Consider the following 12590-nt stretch of genomic DNA (forward strand, 5'->3'; position numbering starts at 1 on the left):
CATAACTCCCTGTCCCAGTGCTCTCCTCTCTTTGAACATGCTTAGCCCAGGGCCCTGGCTGCTTTCTGCAGCAGCTCTGGAGTCCTCTTTCCTGAGTGTCTTTAGCAGTGCCATCTGGGTTGCCTTGAAGTCCGAAATCCACTCAGAACAGATCCCTTTTGTGGTCCTTTTGAGTCTGGGGGAAGAGCTGGCAGTCACAGTGGCTGGATCTGGTGGATGAAGGGGCAGTGTCCTGTTTTTAGGAGCTGCCTTTCCTCTGTACGGTACTCAGCAGCAGCACTCACTATGTTTGGGACCCCACCCTATAAAGACCCTCAGGAAAGAGGATTCCAGAGCTGCTGCAGAAAGCAGCCGGGACCATGGGACTGGGTGTGCTCAAAGCGAGGGGAGGGCTGTGAAGGGGATTCACGCAGTGTGTCTCTTACTGCAATCAACTATTCTTTTAACTTAAACGTTTACTGAGGACTGATCAGACCCTCGGATACCTGTAGGGGGACAGTGGGGAACAGAGACAGACAAGGAGACAAATTTCAGGGGACAGGGACAGGGAGGAGCTCGCCTCTAGGGGACTGGATCTGCAGCCTCTGAGGTTGGCCCTGTTTGTTGGCCAGCAAGAAGTGCGGGGAAGAGCATAGCATGGGTTTCATGGAACAGTAACTATGGAAAATGGGTGGAAAGCACGGGGCCCTGAGTTCCAGTCCCGATACCAAAAAAAAAGAATATGTGTGGTTAAAGATTAAATCATGAGGAACCAGATTTTCTCCAAACTGAAACGCCAGTATTTTGGCAACTGTCCTCACAGACACTATCTTGACCCAAGAGTGCCTGGTTATTAGCGTCCCACCCCCTGCCCTGGCATGTGGCCTTCCAAAGCTCTCCCCATTCCCGAAACAAGGTCACCCCAACTCGGGTCACCTTGTCGAGCCCCCCATAATTATCACACAGCCTGGTCCCCATCACCGATTCACCGTACAGTTTGATCCCAGCTGGTAAACAGGAGTGTGCTGTTCTCACACAATTCAGCAACCAGCTAAGCTAAGCGTTCTGCTGGGGTGCACTGCAGGGACAGTGGAAGAGAGGCATTTCCAGGGCTTGCTGGCGTTCAAGGCACCCTTGTTTGGCGGCAGCCCTTGCACTGCTGCCCGTCAGTGCCGCATTCACAGTAAATGCTGGACAGAGCCGTCCCCTCCTCCCACCCCGGCTCTCCCAGGCACCCAAGGACCCTGTTTGTGCTCCACAGCTGTTTGCAGACAGAGCTTCTGTGTGTGATTTCTACTTCCCCTTCCCTGATTTCAGAGTTTCTCACGTTTCCGCAGCAAAGAGTTTACGCTGCGGTGACCTGAAAAGTCACGGTGGCCGTGACCCCTGGCCTGGAGTGTCTCAGGAGACGGGGTGGGAGCGGCCGGCATTCCAAGCCAGGATTTATGAGTTTGGCCGGGCTAATAAACTGCAGTCCCCCCGTGGCTGTCTCGGGCGGCCTGCGTGTGGTGGCCCAGGAATGTCCTCTGTTTAGACAGCTACACGGGGGCCGGTGCTGCAGGACAGAGCCTCTTTGTGCAGGAGTGCTGGTAGCTTCTCCTCTCAGCCCCCTTCTGGTCCGGTGGAGCCTTCCAGGTCCAGCCCGGCTCTCTGGTGTCCCCGAGACAGCCTCCTTCCTTCTCCATCCACCTGCACCTGGAGATGGCGTGAAGAAGAGAAGCTTCGGCCTCCTGTCATCTTCCAGGTGTCTGGGCCACCCCGAAGGAAGCCACCAGGCCCAGGCCCCCAGGCAGTGAGGGCTGAAGCAGACACCGAGGTCACAGCTTTCCTCCACAGCAAATGGAAGATTCTAAGAGCAGCCATAGCCGGACAGGGAGGAGCATGGGTGGTACCCCAGCTCTCTGGGAGGCTGACGCAGGAGGCTTGCAATTTGGGGCCCAGACTGGACAGCTTAGAAATTTAGCAAGGCCCCGATTCAGATCTGACAAAAGAATAATAATAAAACGGGTGAGTATATAGCCCAGTGCAAAGGCCCTGGGCTTGATTACCAGAACCACACCCATACACACCCAGAATTAAAAAGTCTCTAAATAGATGAATGAAAAAAATCTTCTACTTCATTGGTCGTCCATGAGATGCAAACTGAGACAATGCTGAGATTCCACCTCACTCCAGAAAGAACAGCTGTTAGCAAGAAATTAACCAAGCACAAATGCTGGGGAGAAATGTGGGGAAAAAGGAGCCCCTCTCCATTGTGGTTGGGAGTACAGCCTGGTGCAACCACTGTGGAAGTCAGTGTGGAGAGTCCTCAGAAAAGTCCTCTAAAGCTAGAGATTCCATTCGACTCAGGTATTCCCTTCTTGGTGTCCTCCCAAAAGAATTAAAAGCATCATAACCACAGTGATATATGTGCCCTTGTGTTTACAGGAGCACAATTTATAGTAGCCAGACTCAGAAACAGCCCAAATGCGCATCAATTGATAAATGGATAAAGATGCGGGACTTTTTAAATATACAATGGAGTACCATTCTGCCGTGAAGAAGAATGAGCCTGAGAGATTTCTAGGTAAATGGATGCACCTTGAGACCATTCTCAAGTGAAACAAATTGGACGCCCATGTAGAAATACCACATTCCCTGGTGGGGGAAACCGGAAGTAAAAATAAGGACCACAATGTCTCATAGGTATTGTGAAGCAGGAAGAAAATGTCAAAATCGGAAGGGGAGCCAGGGACGGGGAGGGAAGGAAAAATAGAGACAAAAAAGAAGGGAAACATGGACACAGAGTTTTTTGTATGTAGTGAGGGGAAGTGGAGTTGAAGGGGAGGGGAATAGGGAAACCAGGAATCACACTGCACCACGGACGGGCACGTGCTCCCCGTGCTGAGTGTGATCAGTGTGAAAAGCCTTGCCTTTGCTGCGTTCTGCCCACCATGAAGTCCCCTCCTCTGTGCAGCTGCCCTGCCTCGGAGCCGGCCAGTGATGGGCTGACAGCTCTGCAGAGTGCGAGCCTAATAAACCTCTGCTGCTTTAACCTCGGGCATCGGGCATTCTGTCTCAGCAACACGAGAAAAGCAGCTAAGACACTATGTTCAAAATAAAAAATAAAAAGAGTGAAGAAGTGGTTTGCCCAGAAGGTCCAAGGCTTAGGTTTAAGCCCCATGATCTTAAAAAACAAAAACCTCGTAAAAACAAAAACAGAACAGCACGGGTCAGACAAAACAGGCACCTGGCTGTCACCCGGGAACTGCAAGTCAAATCAGCAGTGTCCCCCACACACACCTGTTAGAACAGCCAGGACCCCTCCCACTGTGGCTCCAGTGCTGGGGGCGAGAGGAGATGGGGAGACCAGGCGCGGACACCTCTCTGAAAGGCTGCTGTGTGTTCCTGATCCAGGGCCTCCAGGAAAAGGCAGAGCTGCGGAGTCTGTGAAAAGCCGTAGTTTCCAAGGTAACGGGTGCAGCCCCCACCGCCTCCCCAACCCCCTACAGGGAATTTAAAGAGTAACCTGGCGTTCCAAAGAGGTTGCGGCATATTGAAATTTAAACCGCTGTGTAACTATTCAGCTATAAACTCTGCAGGGACCAGTGTGTCAGCCCCGGCTCTGCAGACAGGACCAGCAGGACAGAGGGACATGGCAGGCTCAGGAGGCCAGCAGCCGGGGTCCCAGGAAGTGGCCCTGTATATCTGCCCCAGTCTGAGGGCCCGGGGACCTGGGCACCAGGGCCCGAGGACAGGAGGAAGTGGCAGTGTCCTGGCTCCAGAAGAGACCTGTCCTTCCCTCCCACAGTCTACGCCTGGTCTGAGATCAGCCATCACCCACGCTGGTGAGGGCTGACCCATCCCGGCCACTGACACAGACATTGTTAGTCTCTTCCAAAGCCCCAGACACCCCAAAACCACGTCACGCTAGCCGTTAAGGCGTCCCTCAGCCTGGCAAAAGAACACCCAAGTCACTGTGTGCCTGGGCCCCCGAGCGATGTCTAGCTAGGGAAGACATTTAGGCCAACTTTGTCCTCTAAAGTGGAAACTGGTGCTCTGAGCACCATGATGGCCGCACTGCCCCAGGGTTGCTTTCTCGGTGCATGACTACGACTCCCCTCAGCGCCAGGGACAGAGGAGCGCTGGGAGCCAGGATTCTCTACTCCGATACTTACTACCTATTTACTATTCTAGGGCACGAACCCAGGCCTTTTCTTTCATTTTTATTTGGAGACAGCGGCCTTACTAAGTCGCCTGGACTTGTGATCCTCCTGCCTCAGCCTCCCCTGAGGCTAGGACTACAGATGTGTGCCACAGACCCTGGCTTTTAGCTCTGTGCTACCCATACTTCTGCTGCGTCTCTCTCTGTGTGGACAGCCTGTTTCCATCCCCCACATCTGGAATAGAAAATGGGTGAGGCTTCTGGTCTCATGCTCAGGACCAAGCTTAGAGCCCAAAGACCTCTGAGCAGAGCAGGCCTGGCCCTGGGCAGCTGCCTCAGCAGCGTGGGCTGGCGTCACAGCCTAACGGGCACTGGGGTCTTGCTTTTCACTCTCCTGCGGCCTCCCAGCCCTGCAACCACAGGCCAGAGCTGTGCTCGCTGCTGCAGGGGGTAGTGCTGGGCTCATGGGAGATGCTGGGAGTTGCTGAGACTGCCAAGACCTAGCCTCCTGAGCTCCAACAGCAGGAACCCGGGCGGCCAGTGAGTGGGAGCCTCCTGCCCTCCTGGCTGCTGTCACTAAATGCAATCCTGGTTCCAGCACTCGAGGTCCCCTGGCTCCTGCTCAGGGGTGACAGGCGGATGAGGTTTCTCCCGTCCTGTGCCCCTGTATCCCCAGAGACCACAGCCCTGTGCAGTCTGCTCTTCCAGCTGAGACACAGCCACTACCAGCCCTCTGGTTGCCTGGGTCTCTGCCAGATGCACCTCTGATACCTCCGTCTTACTCACTTGAACACCGGCCTAGGGCCCAGAAAGCCCAGTGTAGAGCAGCTCCTGTGAGGCCCTGACTTCAGCCTCCAGGGCTTCTCATTTGGGAGCTGTCACTCAGCCTCCACTGCATCCTGTGTTCCTGCAGCCTTCGGGGTTGGTGACTTTTCTATTTAGCTTTTTTATGTAGTGACCATGATGAACCCACAGGAACACACAGAGTTAGAAAGGCGAGGTCCCGAGAACACCCCGCCTGTCTCCCCAGCCTTCCCCAGCTTGGGCTGCAGCCTGAATGGGCGCATTCTGGTTCTCCAGTTCTGTCTATCTCCACCTCCACCGGTGTCACGGCCACTGCAGTCAGGGCCAGGATGGGCCCCACATCAAGAGGATGAAGTCCCTGCAGCCTCTGCCGCCTGTTTTTGTGCTGACCTCTGCACCCCCGAGTGGGCGACCTACCTTCCCTTTATCTCACTCTCTGGGCTCAGATCCACCCTGGCCTGTCCAGGGTCAGTGGACACTGTGGCTCTGTGGAACCCGAGTCCATTCCCCTCTGGGCTCATGGCCAACTCCACGGTACCCCAGGCCCCTTTCTGAGGCAGCTCCCAGCCAGACACCGACCCTGCCACCACCTGCTCCCCAGGCAGTGTCCTTGGGCTCTGTAGGTGCCTGGGGTCCTCCCAGGCCACTTCCAAGCTGGTCTCACACTTCTGGGGCAGGGTCTCCCTGGGACATTGCCTTTCCCCTGGCATCCCAGCAAAGTAAGAAAGTCTGCAGAAGGAGACCAGTATTCTCTTGGGAAAGAAGGACATTTTATTATTTTTTATTTTTTGTTTTTTTGGAGACAGGGTCTCACTATGTGGTTCAGGACAGCCTTGACCTCGGTATGTAGCCCAGGCTGGCCTCAAATTCACAGCAATCCTCCTGCCTCAGCCTCCCAAATGCTGGGATGACAGGTATGAGCCACCACAACCAGCTAGCAACTTTTTCTTCAACTCCACTAAAATCAGCGTTTCTGAGCATTTTTCTTGTCAAACGTGCCCTGACCCTGGACTCAGAGCTGCCACCACCTGCCAGCTCAGGGACAGGGCTAAGGAAGGCACAGATCATGCCCTGTGTCCTGCCCCAGCCGGGCCCTGCTTGGCACCGTGGTCCCCTGGGTCACTGCCAGCACAGTTCTGAGGTTCCTGTCTTGTGGTCCCCTCTGGTGATGAAGGCCAAGGGCTATGTACTGGTCACCCTCGCTGGCCACAGGGAGCAGGGGATCCTTGCCCTGGGGGACTCCAGGGGCAGCTTCCAGGTTGCCTGGCCTCCGCTGTGAGGAGCAAAGGCACAGATGCAAGAAATGTTGGAGTCTCACATCAAGGTGAAAGAATTTTGCCCCAAATGGGACACTGTAGCCCGGAGGGAGGCTGGGAGGCGGAACCAGGGGGCTCTATCTTGAAGGCACCTTTTCCCACCCCCTAGGCAATTAACTTGTGGTGCGAAATGAATACCAATGGGCTACCAGTGCATCACTAATGCCCCTTAGGCACCACCCTAAACCTAAGCTACATGTATGCCCCCATACCACATGTCTGGCGGAGAGAATGCCAGACCCTGGAGGTCATAAAGTCTCTCTCCACATTCTTAAAATAAAGGCCATTTTTATTTTATACTTCTTATCCTTTTAGCCGCACCAAAAACCCTATCAGATGGTTCCCTGACCGGGAACAGCAGACCAGAAAGTGCTGGTCTCAGTTTCACAGACCAGACTGCGTGCTGGATTAATTCCTCGCTTCTCAACACGCAGGAGCTGCTAAACTTGTCACTACTGGTTTGCAGACAACACCGGTCTAATTCATTTACCGCAGATGAGCAACCTCCAGAGATTATTCGGCACTGGGCCAAGCCCCACGTGGGTTTCCCGTTCCCTGGACTCGAGTGGCGCTCTCACGTCTTTAGACAGCCTTGAAGCAGAGCTTTTAAGCTCTCACATCTCTTTAGAGTCCCAGGCAGAGCCTTTAGCTCCAGGCAAAGCCCTTAAATTCTCGGCAGAGCCGTTACTGTAATCCACGGGAACTCCATTCTCCACTCGTGCCTCGGGTGATGACTGAGAAACAATTACAATTTGGAACCAATTACGATTACTGTTCGATGTAAAAGGTTAAAAGGTGACCTCAAGATAGAGCCCCTTGGTTCCATCTCCCAATCCCCCGCCCCCAACAGTGTCCCATCTGAGGCAAAATTCTTTCAGTCCCGTCCTTTGATTATTAGCAAAAAGGGTGAAGATTTTCTTTCTTGGTCCATGCCTGCTCATGTGACTCGGGGCCCTGAGCAGCCCAGGAGTTCATGGGCAGCGTGTCCTGCAGCACCACCTGCACCCAATGCAGGGCAGAAGACCAGGGATCCCTACTGGCTGGGGCACAGTGCAGTCTGGGGCCAGGCAACAGAGGACTCACAGTGGCCCTCCTGCCTCAGCCTCGAGAGTGCTGGGGTGAGAGGTGCGTGCTGATATGGGCAGAAAAATGACGGACTCCAAAAATTAAAAAGAAGTGCTTTATTAGCTGAGCTCAGCAGCAATACTGTCCCAGAAAGCAGCCAGGGAAGTGTGCTTCAGTCAAGGGCTGCAGGGAGTTAAAAAGTAGCAAGCCACAAGGGGAGGGGTCAGGGTCTTTGGATTAGTTTGTCTGCATAAAAAGAACCAAAGAGGGGGGAACAAGCAGTTACAGGAACCATGGAGGCAGAGAGGGGGTTGCATGGTGGGTATGTTAAAAGGTTGCAACTTTGCTGGCAATTACACAAGTTTTAAGGAAGAGAACAAGTTATAGTGAGTACAGCACATTTTGGGGTTTTGAGTTTATAACTTTAATGTGCCGCCACAATCTGGTAGTCACTGTGGGTTTTTTTGTTTGTTTGTTTTTTGTTTTTTTTTAATCACATCTCATAGCATCATTCTGGAAAGAGGATTCCAGACCCACTTCTTTGGAAAGTGACAAGAATGATCAGCTAAGGGGGTTGAAGTCAGGGGGCAGATTTTGAGGAACATTAGTGCCTATGTGTCTTTTACTGTGATAAATTTTGAAAAGTACACATTCACCATATTTCTGACCATGCCACACACACAGTTCCAACTCCCCTCCTGGTAGGCTGGCAGAAATTCAGTCTGGTCTCTCTCAGCTTGACTGAGTAGCAGCCTTAAGTGGGTGCCCATGTACCCCACCAGGGCATTGGGACTGGGTCTCCATGACCATCCCAGCCCAGCTCCTCCACACAGCTCTGGGCATCTCCAGGGCCCCTCAGTCCTCTGTGTGGGCACAGGATGCTGTCCTCCAGGTCCAGGGGGCTCGGCTCTGCTGCTGGCCCTGCCAGAGTCCCAGCACTGGAGCAAGACAGGGCAGCAGCTGAGCCCCACTGCAGAGCTGGGCCAGGCAGGGACCCCGGGCACTCACGGCGCCCTCCACCTGCATCTGCAGCCCTGCTCTAGTTAGGGGCCCTGCCTAGAGGTGGAGACCCCACCGCTCTTCACTCAGGAGCTCTGGGCCTCAGGCTGGGTGACTGACCAGACTGTGGGCGTGTGGGGCTTTAAGCTTTGGTCATCTGCACTGCACTGCCCAGTGGGCTGGGCACAAGCTCTGCCTGGCTATGCTCTGTCCTTAGCCGGGTCATTTGTTGTTTTGTTCAGGATCCTAGGGGTGGAACCCAAGGACCTTCATACTGAGCTGTAATCCCAGCACTTTTTCATTTTTTATTTTTTGAGACAGGATCTCACCAAGTTGCCCAGGCTAGGCTGAAACCTGCAATCTTCCTGGCTCAGCCTCTCAGAGTGCTGGGTTTACAGGTGTGTGCCACCACGCCTGGCTGATACATCTCCTGAAGTCTGTATGTTAAACATTTGTCCCGAAGATTCCTTAGGTGCTGAGACTCTGGAAATTGATCTGGGTGTGGAATTCAGATCTGTCCCCTGCATGCATGAAATACTTTAGATGACCCATGGTTTGTTTTCCCACATTCTTGGGAACTGGGCACTTAGACCACAATGCCCGTGGGTGTGTTTTGAGGTTTTGGGTTGAAATGATTGTATAGTAACTGGAGTTGTCCTGAGAACATTTTCAAACATTCAGACACGATATCCTGTGGCCAGTTGTCCTTAGGGAAGGTACAAGGCTGTGCCAAGGCCAGGGTCCCCTCAGGAGACAGTGAGGTTGGCTGGTTCCATGGAGGAACGTGGGACAGAGAGGAGTCCAGTGGCTCTGTGTCTTGTGGCCTGGCCTCTCAGTTTCTGATTTGTTAAATGTCCCTGTCCCTGCCATGGAATTTTTGAGAAGTCTAAGTGAAGCTGGTTCAGCCTGTCATCCCAACATTCTGGAAGGCTGAAGCAGGAAGATCTCAAATTCAATGCCAGCCTGGGAAATTTAGCAACTTGGCGAGACCCTGTCTCAAAATAAAGATAGAAAGTGGGGAGGGGGAGCCTGAAGTCAGTAAGAAGCTAAGACCTCCTATGAGTCGGGGCCATGCGCGGGCTGACTGGAGGAGAGCCAGAGGCCAGCCCCTTCCAGCACATGGACAGCAAGGCAAGAATAGCCAATGTCCTCCCCACCTTGCTGTGGCAGACCAGTTGGTCCAGAGAAACACAGGCTGTGATGATGGCTAAAGAGGTAAAATACAACTTCATACTTGTAGTGTTTTGTGTTTCACTGACTTTGTAGGCCTAAAGCCGGCAGTCTGATCATCTGTTCAGAGAATAGCAATACACAGTGAGGCATCTATGGGGTTTCCTGCTGGGGATGGTGGCCATTGTTAATCCTCTACTATCTTGTTTCAAAGCTTGTATCATTTTCATTGTTTTGTTGGCTTGGGTTTTATTCTGTTTTGTCTTGTTTGATTTTATTGTACCTGATGGCAGGAGCAGCTCTTTTGAAGATAACAAGATATACTATAGTCGCCATTTTGGATATGCTGTTATCTCGTTTTGAAGTCCTGTATTGCATTCATTATTTTGTTTCTATTGGCTCTATCCTGTTCTGTTTTGTTTGATTTTTTACTATGTCTGAAGGTATCTGCAGCTATTTTGAAGACAAGAGGCATTATGGTAGCCATTGTTGATTTCCTTGATCTTGTTTTGAAGTCCTGTGTCACTGACACTGTCTTATTTGAATTGGTTTTATTCTGGTTTATTTTGCTGGACTTTATTCTCTCAAAAGTAAAATTTTTAAAAAGGGGGGAGGGAGCTGGGGGTGCAGCTCAGTGCAGAAGCTCTGGGTTTACTCCCCGGGACTGGAAAATAAAACTTTTAAAAAGTGAGATTGGGGGCTGGGGATTTAGCTCAGCGGCATAAGTACCTGCCTTGCAAGCAGGCGGTCGTCAGTTCGATCCCTGGTACCGATAAAAATGAAAAAGACAAAAAAAAAAAAAAGTGAGATTGGTTCACATGAGAGTGTTTACAAAGACAGTGGAAACCTCTGATTCTGACCCAATGGGCTGCTCCCCAAGACAGGAGACTATGACGTCGGTCCTGCCACAGGTCTGCCCCTGTGCCACCTGAACCTTGAGGTGGGGAACAGCAGAGAGTCCCCCTCCAGGGCTGGTCCCTACCAGCCTCTCTTCCCTTGATGCTCAAAATACTCCACCTCAGGCTATGGATAGCTTCTCAAAGTTGGGGTTTCTGTCTTCCGGCATGACCCTAGATGTCTCTGAAGGGGGACTTTTTGGATAGAAGAGACAGCTGTGGCTCCATCCCCCACATCCTCCACACTCCATGGGCTGGAAGCTTGGTCCTGATGTTAGTGATGAGAGGTGTGGCCCCTTTAAGAGGTGGGCCTAGCTGGAGGTGATGAAGTCGAGGCCCCACCCACAGATGCTATTAAAGCTGAACCTGTCGGTGAGTGACCCAGGCTGGCCCCTTCCGTGGTTCCCCCGCTCCAGGAATGATCTGCGATGGCCTTCCCAATGCGGTGCTGCAGCACCGTGTCCAGGCCTGCTGGCACTGCCCAAACTCGGGCACCACAGACTCCAACACCGCTGGCTGAACTAACCTCTTCTCTCTAACAACTGCCCAACCTCGGGTGTTTTGTTACAGCAACAGAAATGGAGTAAGATCAAAACCACACCCGCCTGGTGGTGGCTTCCACTTGAAACCCTTCAAGGGTTTTGCACTAGGATAGACATTTTGGAAGAATCACTTAAAAACTTAGCTAGGAGCCTGACATGAGGGCACACGCTTGTCATCCCAGCATTTGGGAGGCTGAGGTAGGAGGGTCACCATGAGTTCAAGGCCAGCCTGAACTGCATAACAAGATCCTGTGTCTCTCTCTCTCTCTCTCTCTCTCTCTCTCTCTCTCTCTCTCTCTGTCTCTCGCTCACACACACACACACACACACACACACACACACACACACACGCTACAGAAACTAATTCAGCTGGTGAAGAACCAATGTCTAGAATCTGTGTATAGACGAATTGCTGACACTGCAGTCCTTCCTGGACAGTCCTCCTCCCGGATCTCCAGAGCCCTGAGGGCAGCAGGTCCATCACTACCCCTCTGCCCAGTTTCCTCCTCATCTCCAACTGCTCCCGAGTATTTCTGAGTTAACCGACAAGCTTCAGATACAAAAGCATGAATATTTTAAAACCTCTGCTCCGGACAGCAGCGACAGCAGAGAGGGGATCCGAGGTACTGCACTATGGCACTGCCATGAACCCGGTGAGCATCCAAGCATTAGGCCTCTCCCGTCCATGCGGTCCTTCCTGCAGTGGCCACAGTTTGCTGGCTTCTGGGCCTGTCATCCCAGCATTTGGGAAATCACATTGTGCTGTGATTTCCTGGCCCAGCACCACCCTGCCCGCCTCCCTTTGGTGTGGTATTGGCACCCAGAGGGCCGGATGGAGCCCATGGGGACCCTCTAATTACAGAGCTGCCATGGGGGTGGACGTGGTCTGGGCCTAAAATAGCCCGGTGGAAGACCACGGACAGGGCATCTTCTCCCTGTGGCTCCATCTCCCTCCCTCATCTTTCCCAGGGATCCCAACCCAGCCCAGAGAGGGGACAAGGAATGACTTGGCATGGACAGCAGGCGACAGACAGGCTTCAGGGTTCTCTGGTCACGAGACGCAGATGCTGGGAACAGACCCAGGCAAACTTGGGCTGCCGACCACAGTGGTCTCTGGGAAGGAAGTGGCCCACAGAACCACCCTGGAGCTGCTTCTGGGCACAGACAGTGCGGGTGGCTTTGGCTTTGTCTTGCGTAGAGCTGATGACAGTGAAGCAACGGGGTTACCCGTGCACTACAAAACCCCCACTTCCACCCCCACCCCGCCTCGGGAGAGCTCCAGGCAGCTCCCAAGACCTTAGGTGTGAGGAGCTTACTTCAGCCACGAACATTGACAACCTGTGGTCTCACGAGCACCATCTCAGACGAAGGAGTCACTAGGTGCTGCATGGGCAGCATGGAGAAAGGACAGAGCCCTAGCTGCGCCACATCTCGCTGGGCAATGCCGACCCTGGTCCTGGCCCGGGAGGAAAGGTGGGCACGACCCCTGCTGCCCCGTTTCCTCTGTTCTGTGTATCACCTCCTGTGTACGCCATGAGGTCAGCTGTCCCGAGGAGGACATGGTGCCATCTGTCCATGTGCAAAGCTCCCCGGCTCAAGGACGGTCCCACTTGTGGTGTCAGCAACCCCTGGCGACCCAGGAGCCATCGCTGCTGCTGTGCAGAGGACGGGAGGA

The sequence above is a fragment of the Cavia porcellus genome, unplaced genomic scaffold (genome assembly GCF_034190915.1).
Source record: "Cavia porcellus strain 051 isolate PalLab524CR breed Dunkin Hartley unplaced genomic scaffold, mCavPor4.1 scaffold_23, whole genome shotgun sequence".
Taxonomy (NCBI): Eukaryota; Metazoa; Chordata; class Mammalia; order Rodentia; family Caviidae; genus Cavia; species Cavia porcellus.